The sequence below is a fragment of the Balaenoptera musculus genome, chromosome 11 (genome assembly GCF_009873245.2).
Source record: "Balaenoptera musculus isolate JJ_BM4_2016_0621 chromosome 11, mBalMus1.pri.v3, whole genome shotgun sequence".
Taxonomy (NCBI): domain Eukaryota; kingdom Metazoa; phylum Chordata; class Mammalia; order Artiodactyla; family Balaenopteridae; genus Balaenoptera; species Balaenoptera musculus.
The window spans coordinates 59,699,384-59,717,346 of NC_045795.1; positions in this window are offsets into that span (position 1 = coordinate 59,699,384).

A 17,963-nucleotide genomic window follows, 5' to 3' on the forward strand; every position below is an offset into this window, starting at 1 on the left:
AAGTTCATTTGTATCTTTTTTTTTTTAGATTCCATATATAAGTGATATCATATGATGTTTGCACACTTAACAGGTTCTTAAGTCAGGAGTGACTTTCCCATCCCACGTGCTAGATAAACAGCAGGTCAGTAGCAGAGCTCTGGACTCCTAACTCCCCGTCCAGCTCATGAATCATCACCTGGGGAGCCCGGTACCCACTGCATGCACTGTCCATGAGAACAAGCCTTTGGGTGAAGGAATATGATTCTGGTCACTTAACACAAGTTGTGAGAATCACAAGGCTGGCAGCCCCCCGGGAGCATGTGAGCGCTCTTTCCCTGAATTTGAGTTCCAACCTTTTACTGTTTCAAAGATCCAGTGCCAGGGGCAACCTAATTCTAACTGGGTAACCAAATTCTAATACCATGTAGGCATGGAATTCCAGTTATAGAAAGTCACCTTTACTTCCACCACAAATTACTAAGCCTGACAACAGGGTCAGTGAACGGAGCAATGTGTTGAAAACATCAGGGTAAAGGGCTTCCCTGGTGGCGCAGTGGTTGAGAATCTGCCTGCCAATGCAGGGGACACGGGTTCGAGCCCTGGTCTGGGAGGATCCCACATGCCGCGGAGCAACTGGGCCCGTGAGCCACAACTACTGAGCCTGCGCGTCTGGAGCCTGTGCTCCGCAACAAGAGAGGCCGCAACAGTGAGAGGCATGCACACCGCGATGAAGAGTGGCCCCCACTTGCCGCAACTAGAGAAAGCCCTCGCACGGAAACGAAGACCCAACACAGCCATAAATAAATAAATAAATAAATAATAAATAAAATTTAAAAACAAACAAACAGACAAACATCAGGGTATGTGAATCAGTCAGGTGACCCCAGAAAGTAATGTAGAAAGCTCTAGACAAGCCCTGCTTTAGCTTTCCTCCCCAAGAATGGTGTTTAAAATTGTAAACTGTCTAATGAATCAAGTGAGGAGCATAAGTTCATGGGGTGTTAATTTAATGGCTCACTTGGACTTTGACTAATTTAGCTCTTGTGACAGTGTGATGATTTTGGAAACTCCAAACTGGGAAGTGACACGAATTCATTTCACCCACCCTTTGTCAACAGAACTGAACTGCTGGGAACTGAATTGCTGCATGCCTTTATGTGGGCAAGGAGATGGGGGTCTCATAAACTCACAGAGTCAGGGAAATAATTTACTTAAGGTTGTCTAATTTGTTAGGGGCAGAACTGGAGCCCAGAATCCAGGACTCCAGGCCAGGGATTGTGCCTGCCGGTGACACAGGGAGAGCTATTTGGTTAACAGTGTCCCCCCACGTCCCACATTCTTTTCCGAGGCTCCTGTGTTTTTCAAATAACTGGACCACAATATTTACTCCTACCTCCCATGGACATAACACTGTTTTGCTTCTGGAGCTCCAAGAGTTTTAAGATCTGATCCTTATCCACAAGCTGTGAAGAGAAGCCCATGGGACTCAACCGTCTGACCTGAGGATAAAATGAGAGAATGCATTTCCTGGCGCCCAGCACAGAGCCTGGCACACTGCAAGCAATCAAGCAACACACATGTCTTCCGTGGTGGTGGAGTTTATTAGCAAGTATGCTGGGCAGTCTCCATTGCCTTTCCCAGCAGACCAACCCTGACGGGAGGCTCTCCATCACCCCTGCTTTCTGTCTGCTGTCGCTGTAGGAGGCGTGGGAGGATGAGGGGCTGCAGTCCTCTTCCATAGGCCACGGCTCTTGTGCGGGTCATCACCCCTCCCTGCGCCACCTCGGGACCAGGAAGGCAAAGGCTCCAACGGCTGCTAGCCTCCGGTGCCTCACCGGCCCATGCTGGCTTCCTGACCCTGTCCACACCCTCAAAAACCATCCTTCCTTACACTCACCTCAGTTACTCCATTTGAGCGTGCCCTCCTTTTCTTTTCTAGACTCTATCTAATCTAGTAGTTGAGTAAACTATATTTCACAGTAAAAAATCAGTTTGAAAACTCTCAGGGCCTGTTATAGGCTCTTTGCCCAGTTGTGGTCTGGGCACACCTGTGTCTTTGCTGTTTCATCCTTTCAAACTTCTCATCAGGCAGGTTATGGGAGAGGAAGTAAGGGGAATTTGGCCAAGGAGGGTGATCAGACATTTGACTTATGGCCTATGCATACAGATTTTCTGGATCATGGCAATCGAAAGTATTCCGTCCCACTGTAACATCAAGTATGCTTGGGTACCATTGCCAAGCTCATGAGTCCCATACACCTCTCTTCTGTATGGGTCACAGATTCTTAAGAGAACTACTGTATCCAGATGATTCAGTGTGATTTCTGGAAAACTGAGCATCAAATTCCAGCACTAGAAAAATGTTAGGCACATCCCAGGGCACTCAATACCTATTCGCGGACTAATGAATGAAGTCTGAGATCTACCACATCCCACTATGGTTGGCATATGGGGTAGAGTCATAGAAGTATAACTTCTTGAGTGCAAAACATGCCCCTATGTCTCCATGCCTACGTGTTCAGGCATTCTCTGTAGAAGGCAACTGAATGAGCATTGCTAGGTACCAACTGAAGCATCCAGTTGGGTCTCTGATTTTAAGTTGTCTTTTCTAAGGGAATATACCTTGCCTTCTTGAGGCTGGCATTTCATTGAAAGCCCCTGATTCTAGCTTCTTAATTGACTAAAGAAAAAAGGAGGAGAAGACTCAATCTCTACAGCTACCTCTACCAACTCACTGCTGGAGAACACTGACCAGCAGTTGCCCACAGGATGACTCACACTAAAATACTGCTTTTATGCCACAGGTCCTTCTTTCTTCCTTTTGGGGTTTGGTAATATTTTTCTGCCCCTCAGCCAGTACCTCTTTTGTGTATGGACCCTGGGGGCCCAGGGAAATCCTGATAGAGTCAGAGTTGCTTGGCCTCCCAGCACTCAGGCCTCAATGGCTAAGCCTGTGCTTGTCTATTACTTGCTTTTCTGAATGGACACACTTCATAGCAAAAGGTCCTGTTAGAATGTGTACTTCCTGGAACATGAAAGACATGGATGGGAGAGTTTATGTGGGTGAAGTGGGTGGCAATATAGAAATACTTAAATTTGACCAGCACATATTTAAATATAAAGAGAAGAAAAAAGATAAAACCTCATTCTACAGCACCTGCCTACACAGAAAGAAAGAAAATTTAGCTGAGAGGGGAGGGAGTGAGCTAAGACCTCTGGTCCTAAAGCAGTTTGCTTGATCTGAACTTCCTGCTGGTCAAATTTTCTTTCAGGACACTCCCTCTAAAACCATAGTGATCCCTGGGCTTTAGGAGCTGGTACTATGGGCATGAACTCAGCCTTCACCACTTTCTGGCTGTTTGAACTGCAGCAAAATGCTTAGGAACCATGGGCTTCAGATTCATTGTAGAGAAAGTGGCCAAAGATACTTCTCTTGAAAAGTTGGTCTGAGGATGAAATTAGATAATGTAAGGGTTTTAGCTAAGTGATGGCATATGATAAATGCTAAATAAATACAAGATTACCCTGTCTTCTGACCTTAATTAATTTAATTTCACAATCCTGAAAACAAGGCATTTATTCACTCATTCACACATCCATTCATTCAACAAATAATTATGGTGCTGACCTCGGTCCTGGGTATATAACCAAAGCATAACCCAAGTGATGAACAAATCTAACAGATTCAGGGAGTCTAGCAAGAGAAAATAAGCATTAACAAAGCTCCACACGAAGAAAGTTTTAGCTACATGTGTGTTAGGAAGAAAAAGAATATGGCCCCATGAGACACCATAATAGGCAGATATGAGTTTGTATGTGGAGGAGGTCAGGAATGCCTCTCTGAAGAAGACATATTGAAGTTGAAATGAAAGGAACTGTTAGAGTTTGCCCAGCAAAATCAGAAGGGTGGGAGTAGAAGGAAGAGGAGAACCCTGCAGTAGATCAAGATGTGTGAAGACCCTGAGGCAGGAAGAGGTTGGTGTGCTCAAGAAATTCAAGGGAGGGTGTCATGGTGGGTGTGCTTTGAGGGAGCTAGAGAGTAGGATCCAGTGACAAAGGAAAAGAGTAGCCACTGAGCATGAGAGGTATGTTGGTGGCCTCAGATGAAGTAGGAAAAGCAGATCAGAGGATTCGTGGCCCCGCGTGCCCCATGTTGTAGAGATGGCCAGCTCCCATCAAAGATCATGCTTCCAGAGTATAGACTTGTTCCTGGGAAAAGGCTGTCCAGTCAGGACAGCACTAGATTTCCAAGCCCCTTGCATTTAGATGTGGCCATCCGACTACAAATCAAAATGATGCATGTCATTTCTTGATCAAGACTTTGAAGAAGCAGGTCCACCTTCTCCATATGCCCTCTTTCCCATCTTTCCAGCTAGAAGCAGATGCCTTTGAGACAAAGATGCTGGAGTGCAAGACAGAAGGCACTTTGGTCCCTAAATCCTGGGGGATAGCTGCTGGCTTACTAGGGCCATTCACCATGGACTGGTATGGTACTGTGAAGTAACCTTCTTTTGTGTTCCAACCATTACATAATTTTTATTCCATTTATTACAGCACTTAAGCATTCCTCTTAGACGCTGTACAAAGGAGTTTTGATTTTATTCTCAAAATTTTATCTCAGGACTTCCCTGGTGGCACAGTGGTTAAAAATCCGCCTGCCAGTGCAGGGGACACTGGTTCAAGCCCTGGTCCAGGAAGATCCCACGTGCCGCGGAGCAACTAAGCCTGCACGCCACAACTACTAAGCCTGTACTCTAGAGCCCACGAGCCATAACTACTGAAGCCCCTGTGCCACAACTACTGAAGCCCACGTGCCTAGAGCCCGTGCTCTGCAACAAGAGAAGCCACTGCAATGAGAAGCCCGTGCAATGCAACGAAGAGTAGCCCCGCTCGCCACGTCTAGAAGAAAGCCCGCACGCAGCAACGAAGACCCAATGCAGCCAAATATTAAAAATAAATAAAATTTAAAAAAAAACTTTATCTTGAGTTCTAAGTGTAGTGGGAAGTCACTGAAGAATTTTCAGCAAGGAACTGGCATGACCTGCTTTCACTGTAAAATGATTACTCTGGCTGAACAAATGCAGAGAGGGGTTGGGAGGTCTAGAACTGTATAGTAAACAAGGAAAGAGATGATGATGGCCAAAAATAGTGGTAGCGGTTGAGAGAGAGAAGTTCTGGTGTTCAGGATCACTAGGACTCAACGATGGTGGGTAGGTGGGTGAAGATAACCCTCACGTCTGACTGAAGCATCTGGCTGCCACAATGGTGGACCCTGGGAAGAGTCCTGGCTCGGGGAGAAGGCAGCAAGGGTCAGAATGTGCAGGGCAGAAGCAGGGGCATTTCTGCATCGCACCACCTCTGTCGGTCTTTGCAATGGAGCTCATCTTTGTGGGATTCTGCGGTCACATTACCAGACAGAGTCTTCGGTCTGGTTGGCGTGGGACGTCTTTCCCATACTAAGTAGCAAACCCATCATCCGTTCATTCATTTGCTCATTCATTCACTCAACCAGGTACTGGGCTAGGGACGGGGGGCGGTCAGCACACAGTCCCACTCTTGAGAAGTTCATAGTCCTCATATTCTCCATCTTTCACATACTCTCCATCTTTCACTGCTCAAATAAGTTTATCACCGTGGAATCAGTAGCCAGAAATATGTGGCCAGAGGAACTGACGATTAATGAAAATATTGTTTCTGATATGGAGAGTAAGTGGTGTGAGGGGCAAGGGTGGAAAAAGAGGAGGTCTAGGAACAGAAAGGGCAAAGAAGGACTGTTTCCCCTAAAAATTTACCATGTTTCCTCCTATACAACTTTATAGGATACTTAACACGTGCAGGGAAAAATCAAGACACAGATGCTTATGGGACCTCCCCACGGTGTCCACAGCTAGAACAGTCTTTGACTCAAGGTCCATACCTCCGTCACTGCACACCATGGGATGCTTCCCTGGAGGGGTAAGTGCTGTTTATAAATGAGTTTGGAGGAAAATGGTTGAATGTGGGGATTAAGGAGAGGCTATTCTGCAGAGGGGCAGAGTGATGCCCTTCCACCTGGACAGGTGCTCAGGGCTGCCTGGCCATCTACCCCAGGTGAGGTACCAGTGGTTAGAACTGGTTTGGTCAGGTTCCCAGTATGGAGGCAGAGGGTGACTGCAGGCTGTGTCCTGTGGAGCCCGGGGAAATTCTGTCTCCTGGTCAGGGAGGAGGGTATTGGGCTGGAAAAAAGGACATGCTGACAAGGTCAGAACGTGCAAGCAGTGGACCAGTGGTGTGTAGGAGATACGGCTTGGTTTCTAGACCTCAGGGCCACAGTGGGGGGCTGGTCAAATCTAGTCGGAAGCAATGTCATTTCCTCAGAGAAAGATAACCCTGGCACGCGTGTGTGTGTGTGCGTGCGCATGCCCACAAGCATATGTGCATGCTCTCATACATACACACATACGTGCTCAGGGCGTGTTCCATGCTGGTGTGGGGTTCGAGACGGGTAGAGTGGAAGCAGGGGAACATTAGGAACAGGAAGCCGACTAACCAAGAAGCTGGGAGAGCCAGCCTGGGAAAGCACTGGTTTCCGCCCATGCGGCTCTCTCTGTATCACTGAGTCTCCCAGTTTCGTTCCCAAGATTCACCACACACAGTTCTTTCTTACACGATCCTTACTTATAACTAGGGAGGTATGCTGAAGACTTGGGGATGCTTCTAGCTCTCCCCAAGATGGAAGAGGCCCCGTCAGCCTTTGCTAGAAGGAATCAGTGGCAAAACAGACACTGTGCTAATATCAAACACTTGGATTCTGTCTGTGAAAGGCGATCTGTTAAATACAAACATGCTTTAATGTTTCCATCTTCTGTAAGACTTTTCACGAATATATGCTTATAAATCGTGAAAGCTCTGCTTATATGTTCAGTGCCTTGATTTTCAGACTGGAAAAAGTGGTCTCTGTCTCAGCCCATAATGACAGTGGATTCCCTGAAGATTATATGCAATTTTACACCAAAGTGCTTACATGATGTGCCAAACACTTTAAAAATACTCTTTTAATCTTCTAACAACTCCATGAGGTAAGTACTCTTATCGTCCCATTTTACAGACGGGGTCACTGAAGCTCTGTGAGGTCAGATAACTTGCCCAAGTTCACACAACTGGGAAGTGGTGATGGCGGGATTTGAATCCAGGCTGTCAGGCTCCAGAGGCCCTGCTCTTGACCATGCATTCCTCCTTCCATGGACAAGAGCGGCCTCTGCTCTACCTTGTTGCACTGAATGGTCACCAGGCCGTCTCCTGCACTAAATAGGAACCTTCTGGGAGGAGCTGTTTCTAGTTTCTCGTCACTCCTCCAGCTGGAGGCACAGAAGCTGGCACGTGGGAGAGCCCACTAAGGCTTGTTTCATGTCTGCTATTGGGACTGGAAAGGCCTGCCAAGGTGATCTGGACCATTCTTCTTCCCTAGCAGCAGCATCTGGGATTCTGCACACAGCGACCTTATCCCCAGCGCCTCACCCCCGACGGCTTTCCCTCCACAGTCTAATCCCCTCTCAACAAGCTCCCCTGGCAGACCAAGCCCTGGTGCACGACCATGGGCATCTGTCACTTCTGTGCAGGGCCAAGAGGAGATGTGCCCACAGCACTGAACAGGAAACGCTTTATCTGGGCTGGGCACCAGTGCAGGCTGTGGTCGTTTGCTACCTCCACGACAGAATGCCCTCCAGTTCCAACAAGGATTTATCCAGTGAGCCTGCTGCCAGTTTCACTGTGTTCCTTTTGTTTCAGGAGCACAGTAGGTAAAATCCATTGGTGAGGCAGATGCTGGATTAAACTTAGAGATTCAGACGTAGACACTTTCCTGAGTGGGGAAGAAACATCCTGTGTGGCTTGGGTTTTCTCCAGAATGTTGCCCTGAGGCCTAATAAGAATGAGAAAAATAGATGGGCCTTTTCCATTTCACTAGTAGACTTGGAAAAGAAGGGAATTTAATTTTAGGGACTAAAGTCCTAACCAGATTTTCAAAATGGTGTACCTTTTTTTTTAATTTTAATTTTTTTACTGAAGTATAGTTAATTTACAATGTTGTGTTCGTTTCAAGGGTGCAGCAAAGTGATTCAGTTGCACATACATATATATATTCTTTTTCATATTCTTTTCCATTATATGTTATCGTAAGATATTGAATATAGTTCCCTGTGCTATGCAGCAGGTCCTTGCTGTTTAACCTATTTTATATACAGTGGTGTATATCTGTTAATCCCAAACTCCTACAAAATGGCAGACCCTGACCCAACAAAAAAGTTGATCAAAGGAGGCAGGAGGGTAACATTTACTGAGCTCCTGCTATGTGCCAGGTTTTTGTAAATGTTCCTTTAAAAGTCCCAATAAGTTCACAAAGTGACTATTTTGAGGTGCACATAGATGAGACTGAGATTCAGAGGTTATGTGACCTGCCCAAGGTTACACGACCAGTGGGTCACAGAACATGAATACAAACCAAGGTGTATGTGACCCCAAAGTTCACAGTGTTCCCAGCACACAGCACTGCCACAGACCTTTACTGAGCTACCTACAAAGAATGATTCTCTTGATTGCTTCAAAAGAGGTCTCTAACTTTTAAAAACACCACAAGTATATAAAGAAAAGTCTTCTATTTTGAACACATAACACCTGTTCCAAGATTTAAATGGCAAATAGCATAGTGGTATATTGTATTTTGGAAATAGCATATTTTTGAAAAGCTCTCCTGAACTACCTTGACAGAAATAAACCATACCAAGTAAAAGTAAAGAAAGTTATAGCTGTTCCATTTGGTATTTCAAAATTTTTCTTTCTGACCAAAGATAAAAAGCAACAGAGTCAAACAAGGAGACGTTAACTATTAACTTGGGGGTGAAAAGTCAATGGTAAGCACATTCTTGGTACTACCCTGCCCACACTTCAGCAAATATTAACACATACGGGCAAGGACATTTTCCTGTAACTATACGAGTGTGTTGTATACATTTGAAAAACGCCAGCAGTGAAGGCATTTTCCCAATGCTCAGCCCTTCTGTTACAGAGGCCCAGAAAAGTAGCCTGCTTAAGGTCACCTGGTCAGTTAGAACTGGGACCCCCGAGGACAGCAGTACCTGGCATCCCACCTTTGTGTGATGGTTGGATGGCTTTGACCTGGTTGGACAGAACTACAGTACATGGCATGACTGCTTCCATTTACAAAACACTGAGGAGTTCATCATCCTCTTAGAACTAATATCATATCTGAAATGAAAAACAAACTCACAGCCCCATTCTGATCTTTTGCCTCAGGTCTGGGGCTAATGGGTAGATGACTATTGATGCTATAACTTTCTAGACTTGAGCTTGCAGACTGGTTTTCTAGGAGAATGGCATAGTAGAAAATGCATGCAATGGCATCAGACTGAGCTGAGTCCATAACCTAGCACTGCCACTGGGCGGTTGAAAGCTAAGGGCAGGTAATATCTCCCCCTGCACCCGGATCTCAGCTTTCCTAGTGACGAAAGGGAAATAATGATATGTAATAATCCTCATGTGTAGAGGGTTGAACGCTGTCCCTCCCAAATTCATGTCCACTGGGAACCTCAGAATGTAACCTTATCTGGAAATAGCATCTTTGCAGATGAAACATATTGGATTAAGGTGGACCCTAAATCCAATGACTGATAGTCTTACGAGAAGAGGACAGGATACAGAGAGTCAGAGAAGACCGTGTGAAGACAGAGGCAGAGATTGGAATTACACTACCACAAGCAAAGGAGCGTCAAGAGCCATCAGAAACTGGAAGAATCAAGGGAGGATCCTCCCCTAGAGCCTTCAGAGGGAGCGTGGCCCCACCAACAACTTGATTTTGGACTTCTGGCCTCCTGAATTGTGAGAGAATAAAATTCTGTTGTATTAAGCCACCACTTTTGTGGTAATTTGTTACGGCATCCGAAGGAAATTAATATGCTCTGCAAAAGGCTCAGTAGGGTGCCTATCATGGGGAGAATAACAGATCAATGCCTGTGCTAACTTGGAAGATAGAAAATGAAGTTTTGGGCACGTCCAAAAGGATCTCCAGGCAGAATGTTGAAAGTGTCAGCTGGCTCTTACTAGCTATACATGGTAAGTTACCACAAGAAAGAAATGGACTCAAAAGAGAACTGGCCAGTTTGCAAGCCAATTTTAGAGGGAATATGGAAAGACTTAATTTGAAAAATTAAAACTCTCTAGCCTCTTGAGTGAGGAAAAGATGATGAAATTAATACATGACCTCAAGGTAAGATCAAATCAAGGATGTGGTTATGAAATGCTGAAAGAATTAAGGTATTCCTGGTAAGTCCACTCAGCCAGACAGAAGGGCTTTCAGAAATTTTAAGGGTGATGTCCCACAGCAGGTCACATACTCAAAATGGCAGTGATTAAGTCTACCGAGAGAGACTTGTCTTGAAAAGGACTGTGGATGTGACCTTGTCTGTTCAGATAAACAAAACAGGGTCTGGAACACAATATATATTTGTTCAGTGAGTGGGTGTATTAATGAATGAGCTAGAAGGAAAAAAGTCTAGAATAAAATGATATATCTGTAGCTTGCATTCTAAGTGGGGGGAGATAGACATATACAAGTAAACAGATAAAAAACAAAAAGAATTCATATGAAAAAAACAAAGAAAAGTAAAGGGATAGAAAGTGACCAGATTTGGGGGGCTGGTGAGGGATTGTATTAGATTGGCTAGTCAGGAAAGGCTTCTCTGAGGAAGTGACATTTTGGGCAGTGACCTGAGTAATGAGAAGGAACAAGGCTCTCTGACGGGAGAATTTCCCAGGTAGAGGGAATGGCAGGTATAAATGTCTGAAGTGGGATCAAGGATGAGTTTTACAGTTTATGTCTGCAGCATAGGTAAACTCAATTCTAGATGATCATATTTTCTGGAATTCGATGAGGACCATCCTATCATGTGAATACTTTACGATGCATTTTTGGTGGCTTCCAACAGAAGAAGGGGGAGGGGCTGGGATGAGTGAGGAATTTATGGGGATAGAGGAACAGAGAAAGACATTGTATGCATTTGAATTTACAATTCCAATATAAATAGCTGGGTGTTTTTAGATTATCCACTTGGTTTATAGATTAGTGAAGCTTCAACCCCCTTCCACTAAAGCAGGCGTTTGAGAGTGGCTGGTTGACATCTTCAAGGATCTGGTCTTCCATGCCGGGCTGTGCAGCCTCCCCGTGGTCCTGTCCCACCTCTGCCCACGCTGCTCTCTCTCTCTCTGAGCTGTGTGGTTGATCTCTGCTGGCCGGGGAGTGTGTGTGTGTGTGTGTCTGTCTGTCTGTCTGGAGTCAGCACATCTCCTGGGCACCTGCCCTCCTGAGGCCGGGGAGCTTGTGTGTGTGTGTATGTGTGTGTGTGTGTGTGTGTGTGTGTGTCTGGAGTCAGCACGTCTCCTGGGCACCTGCCCTCCTGAGTACAAGTGGGGTCCTGGCAGTTGTGTGACCCATCGCCATTCCCTTTACTTTGGGAGAGATCTCAGGGGCTCAGAATGGTGACCAGCTTTCTCAAGGTCACAGGGCATGACCACTGATGGTAGCCGCCTGGATTTCAACACCTCCCTTTCCTGTTTGCAGTGACCCAAGAGCTCTGGGTCTCTTCCTTCCCTGGGAGACCGCTCACCCCAAGCCAAATGGTGCCTCCTTACCCAGAATCAAGCCCCATCCCCTAAATAGCCTCCTTGCTCTCCTGCCCTGCCCTCAAGCTGCTCTAGGTGTTTCTGCTGGGGGTTCTCCAGCCCTTAGCCTGCCACCCTTGACCTTCCTGGAGTTAAGGCCCCTCCCTCCCTCCGGAACCTCACCTTGGGGTGTGTTGCCATGTCAGCCAGGCAAATGGCTGTGACTCAGAGTCAGTTCGAGGGACCCTCATGGGACCTGGCTCCAGCCACAGGTGGGAAAAAGGCGGGGTTTCCTCTCATTCCACACAAGCCTGAGCCTCAGTAGGAGGCATGGAAAGCCCTGTCTTTGGTGGAGTGAAACAGTTCCTCTGTACTCACTGCAGCGAACAGCCTTGGCTCTATTTTTACAACCCTTGCTCGTATCTCTCCGAGGCAAGTCTTCCCTAGGAGACTGCTGAGTCAGAGAGTCCCCAGGGAAATCCAGGGGAAGCTTGCCAGGCAGAGCCGCCAGCGGGGGCCCCTCCTAATGAGCCCTGCATCACCCACTCCTCCTCTGCGCCTCCTGCCAGGGCCACAGTCAAAAAACACTGACCCTCCGGTGACGCCGGATTTGGCTAAATCTACGCGTCAGAGCCTGGAGTGTCTCCCGTGGGCCAGGCCCTGTGACGTGGGCCAGGACTTTGAGGAACTGGTACAAACCCTGCCGTGACAGGTGAGGACACTGAGCCTGGACAGAGTCCAGGCCTCTGCTGGCAGAGCTTTCCTTCCTGCTTCACAGCACCCCTTGCAAGAGGCCCACGGTTCTTCCTGGACCATCTCCTTCCTCTTTCCCTCAATTTCAACTTCCCTTCGTTTTTTGTAAAGAGATCATGTGGAGCCAAACTCCATCGGCTATGTTTAATTTGTGTTCTGTTCATGTGGAAAGCTGCCCTGGCTATGTATCCTGGAGAAGTCTGGCCTTGGTCCTTCTCAGGACCCACTCCTGGTAGCAGCCACTTTCTGCCCGAGGAGCAGGGCCTTTGCCCTCATGGCACCAAACGTGCTGGGGTGAGTAGGCCTCGGGGTGTTGACTGAATTCTCTGAGGCTCAAGGGTCCATAGGACTAAACCAGAGACCGGGGGTTTGGGATGGTCTCAGAGCAAGGAGGCACCCACCGCTAGCCGTCACATCCCATCCCATCCTACAGGGCGTAATTGCTGCTGCCTGGTGCAAAGGGAAGTTTTAATTGGAGGCAAACCATCAGGTTGGTGTGAATAGCTCACAAATCACAACAGGAAGTACATCACACCATTGGGAACAAATGCTGTGGAAATTTTCTTCATAGAAAAGGAAGGGAGAATTTTACATCGTACGAGACATTTGTACAAAATGACTAGATGTGGAAATAATTAGCTAATTTATTTTCTTTCAAGTTTCGTATTTGTTTGTTTTCCATTTATTCTAATGTAATTCTCCTTAGTATAATGGCGTGGCATGTATATATACATGTGTCTGCAGGCCTGCAGTTGAGAAGGAGATCCAACCCTCAGCGGTTTTTGTCTGATTCTTCACCCAGCAGGCAGTGATGTGTCCCACTGTCCCTTGTGACTATTTGGCCTCACTCCAGAATCTCATCACACCCGTCACTGCTGAGAGAGTATGATCCCTGTGCCTGGCATGGGGACCCACTGGGACAATCTCGATGCCATTGTCATAGCCAAACACATTGAATTTACATTCTTTTTTGCATAATGCTGTTTCATTTAACATTTTCTAAAATGGGATGAGAAAAAAAAGGGTTTTTTTGGGTAATTTATTTATTTCTCTCTTGGTTTGGGTTCTCCGCAAAACAGAGCCTGAAACAAAGCCTTACATGCTAACAGTTTTTTTGAAAGGTGATTCCAGGAAGTAGAAAGAAATGGGGAGGCTGAGAAAAGAGGAAGAAGATAAGCCAATAAAAGATGAGGGATTGAAGCAAATATAAAATGGTTGTTTTGTGGGTACCTGGAGTAGTCTTTCGGGGGGCCCTCTGGAATTGTGTAGAATGCACCTCAGAACTGTCCACTTGACCAACAGGAGGTTGGGACACTTTCGTACCAATTCCCATCCTCCTTTGAATAAAGGTTTCTCCTGGGGATGTCAACCCGCCGCCCCCCTAACCCTCTGGGCTGTGCTTGTGTGGAATGAGTAAGCCCTGGTGGCCTTGGAGAAACTCCAAGGTAGAAAAACCAAGAGAAGCTCAGGAGGTTGGGATGCTGTTGCCTGCAAAGATCAGTGCATCACAGCCGCCGGCTGAAGCTGGAGAGTACAGACGAACCTGCAGCAACGTTTCTCATTCAAAAGAGAAAGAAAGGGAAAAATAAACAACCCCAGATGTGCAGTGGTGTACACAAACACCTACAGTACAGGACATCAAAGATGTGAAGAAATTGTGCAATGAAGGGAAAAAAAAAAACAAAACAGAACAAAATTTCCCTTAGTTCTTCCTAGCAGCCAGTGCAAGGAGAATGTGACTGTATTTGGAGATGGGGCCTTTAAAGAAGTAATTAAATTAAAACGGGGTCATCAGGGTGAGCCCTAATCCAATGTAACTGGTGTTCTTGCAAGAAGAGGAGACTGGAACACAGACAACACAGACAGAGGGACAACCACGTGAGAACACAGTGAGAAGGCAGCCAAGTGCAAGCCAAGGAGAGAGGCTTCAGAAGAAACAAACCTGCTGACACCTTGAGCTTGGACTTCCAGCCTCCAAAGCTGAGAGAAAATAAATTTCTGATGTTTAAGCCACCTAGTTTGTGTTACTTTGTTATGTGTTACTGAGCTGACTAGTACATAGTCAGTATGTGCTTTCGTATGAACTGGATCATGTGATCTTTTTTTTTTAAAGGATTTTAAAATTTTTTAAATTTTAATTTTTAATTTTCATTTAATTTTGGCTGCGTTGGGTCTTCATTCCTGCGCTCAAGCTTTCTCTAGTTGTGGCAAGCGGAGGCTACTCTTCGTTGTGGTGCATGGGCTTCTCATTGCGGTGGCTTCTCTTGTTGCAGAGCTCAGGCTCTAGACACGTGGGCTTCAGCAGTTTAAGCATGCGGGCTCAGCAGTTGTGGCTCGTGGGCCCTATAGCACAGGCTCAGTAGTTGTGGCACGTGGTCTGAGTTGCTCACGGCATGTGGGAACTTCCCGGACCATGTCCCCTGCGTTAGCATGCGATTCTTAACCACCGCGCCACCAGGGAAGTCCCTGGATCACGTGATCTTACCTCCCTGCTTGGTGGGAGGCCACGGTGGGCACCTGACCCAACTGAGGCCTGACTACAGGCTCACCATCAACCCATGGAGAGTCATCAAAACCTCTACTTTGGGGATTTGGGCCAAAAGACATGGAGAGGTGGACATTGTTGGCCTTTGCTGAGCACTGGGAGTCCCAATAGACTTGGGACTAGAGTCCCAAGTTAACCCATGAGAAAGTTAACCCATTGGTAAAAGAAGCAGATCTGCAGAGAGAGAAGGGAGAAGATGGGCAGAAGGAAACAGGTGAAAAACACAGTCCCTAAGATATGGAGAGAGGCGAGATATAAGATATTCCTGACTCCTATGGGGGAGCGGTGAGGGAGGGGTGGACTGGGAGTTTGGGGTTAGCAGACACAAACTATTATACCTGGAATGGATAAACAACAAGGTCCTACTGTATAGCACAGGGAACTATATTCAATATCCTGTAATAAGCCATAATGGAAAAGAATATGAAAAGGAATATATATATATGTATATATGTATAACTGAATCACTTTGCTGTACAGCAGAAATTAACACAACATTGTAAATCAACTATACTTCAATAAAATAAATTAAAAAAAAAAAAAGATATCCCTGACTCCTAAAGACTTCACTTCCCACAGGCCTAACTTAGTTTCCTGTTTTCGGAATACCCTGGATGTACAGATTTTTATTTGTAATTTTTAAAGTCTATTTTATTATAAGCTTTCTTTGTGCTTAAAAATTAACGCTGCTTTACTCACAGACTTAGAGAATGAACTTATGGTTACCAGGAAGGAAAGGTGGGGGAAGGATAGATTGGGAATTTGGGATTGACATGTACACACTGTTATATTTTAAAAAGATAACCAACAAGGACCTACTGTATAGCACAGAGAACTCTGCTCAATATTCTGTAATAACCTAAATGGGAAAAGAATTTGAAAAAGAATAGATACTTGTATATGTATAACTGAATCACTGTGCTGTACGCCTGAAACTAACACAACATTGTTAATCAACTATATTCCAGTATAAAATAATTTTTTTTAAAAAAAATTAACACTGCTTTTGTACTTTGAAGTATTCGAAAAATATGAATATATTTACTCTAACTCTTAACTCCATCATGGCTGCTTAATTTTGTAGAGAAACTACAACCATACACATGCTTTTTTTAAAAAATTTTTATTGGAGTATAGTTGCTTTACAACATACACATTTTCAATGCATTCTACAATGTGACACATATGTATCTTCTGTTTTTTATATAAAACTTCTAATAAAATAATTTGGAGCAAATTTTAAAAAAAAAAGACCTCTCTGTAACTTTTAGTAAACTTCCCTGGATACAGCATCTAATCCTTAGCTGGATGGAGAATATGAAGAGAAAGAATGATTTACGCAAGAAAATGGAGAAATCAGGGACCTAAGGTTCACGATGAGGTCGCGAAGGGGAGGAGCAGGGATGGCTGAGTGACACATTTTCCCTAGCAAACCTGCCAGCTCCATACATCTGTGCATGTTAATGTTCCATTGGCCCATAATCAATCCAATATGCTAACCCTTACAAAGGTATTATTTTTTACAGGACAAATCTTTTATTTCAAAAAGACAAATCAGAATGATATTTTGGAATCAAGAGTTTATTCAGTCTCAAAATCAGGCCAAGCAGACCACCATCCTTTCTTCCTTTGTGTAAGTGGCATTCATCTTGTCTGCACTTCCTGGAACCAGTAAACCGCCATCTAGGTGGTCTGTATGGGTCCCTCAAGTGTCCACTGAGCCATATCTTCCATCCTACACAGATGTCATTTACATGGAAGGGGCTGTAGTATTACCAGTGTCCCAGCAGTGTGGCCCAAGTCAAATGTAGGGGTATGGTGGTTGGTTCACACCCTCTAGTCTAGACGTCAGGGTTGGGTGCCATCCCCAGCACTTCCCTAGTGCATGTGTCATTTTTCCTCATGGCATTAACACCTTATGCTTTATATTTTATAACTTGTTGAATAGACTGTGCTCTGTGACTAGACTGCAAGCTCTGCGAGGACAGGACCATGTCTTTCATTATCACTGTGGCTCCTTTAGTGAGAGCGCAGGAATTTGCTTGGAGTAGGTGCTCCCTAAATATTTGTTGACATAAAACAGAGTACACTGTCCCCAGCTGTTGGCCAGGGGATAAGGCTGTCTGATTCCTCACTGGGAATACCACAGTTGTCAGAATGTCATTTCTGCACCCCTAAATCGTGTCCTCTTCTCCATTTAATACATTCCCCTCAAGTCTTAAAGAATCCACAGAAAGAGATGGCGGCGACCACAATTTGTCTATCCGCTCTGAAATGTGAAGTTACTTTGTGGTTATGAGGCAGTAAATTTGCCATCGTTTTTATTGGAAATGGTGACAAGAAGACAGTGATCAGCTCTCAGTGCTTCCCTGGGATTTCCTTCATGATCGATGGTGTGGCCACTTTTCCTGTCACTATCAAAGGTTGCTTGGCCTTTTGCTGTGGGAATTATTGGAGTACGAGGAGCGAGGAAGGGCATGTCGAAGGCCGCCTGGATTTATCAACCTGGATTTCCAGTAGGAAATGGGTCAGGTTTCATGCCAGTGAGAGACTGTTTCCCCCACAGTCCCTGCTGTGTTCAGGTGACTTCTTAACGTCTATCCTGGATCCGGGCAGGCACGGTGAGCCACAGGGGCATGCCATAACGGAGTGTAGCCTGATCGGTGATAATGAACATCCACTTGGGAAAAAGACTGACTACAGAAAGTGTAATTACTTTTAAGTCCCCCAGTTCTGTAAATGCGTAAAAATCACACAGGACTGGGCTGGTTTGTCTTCATAAGAGCTATGAAGGAAAGGTTTGCTAACAAAACCAACAGATTAAACAAAAATGCAGGCGGCACGTTCAGACACCTTAGGGAATCATTTTTAAAGCTCTTTAGCAAAGGCTGTATGTAAATCAACAATGAGTTAGAATATTTACCTATTGAGCTTTGTTTTTTTAGACAGGGAAAAAATATTTTTTTGGTCTTAGTCGTAACGGAAGGAAAGGGAGTTCTTTTAGGTGAAGGTGGGCTCTGGGATCCTGCAA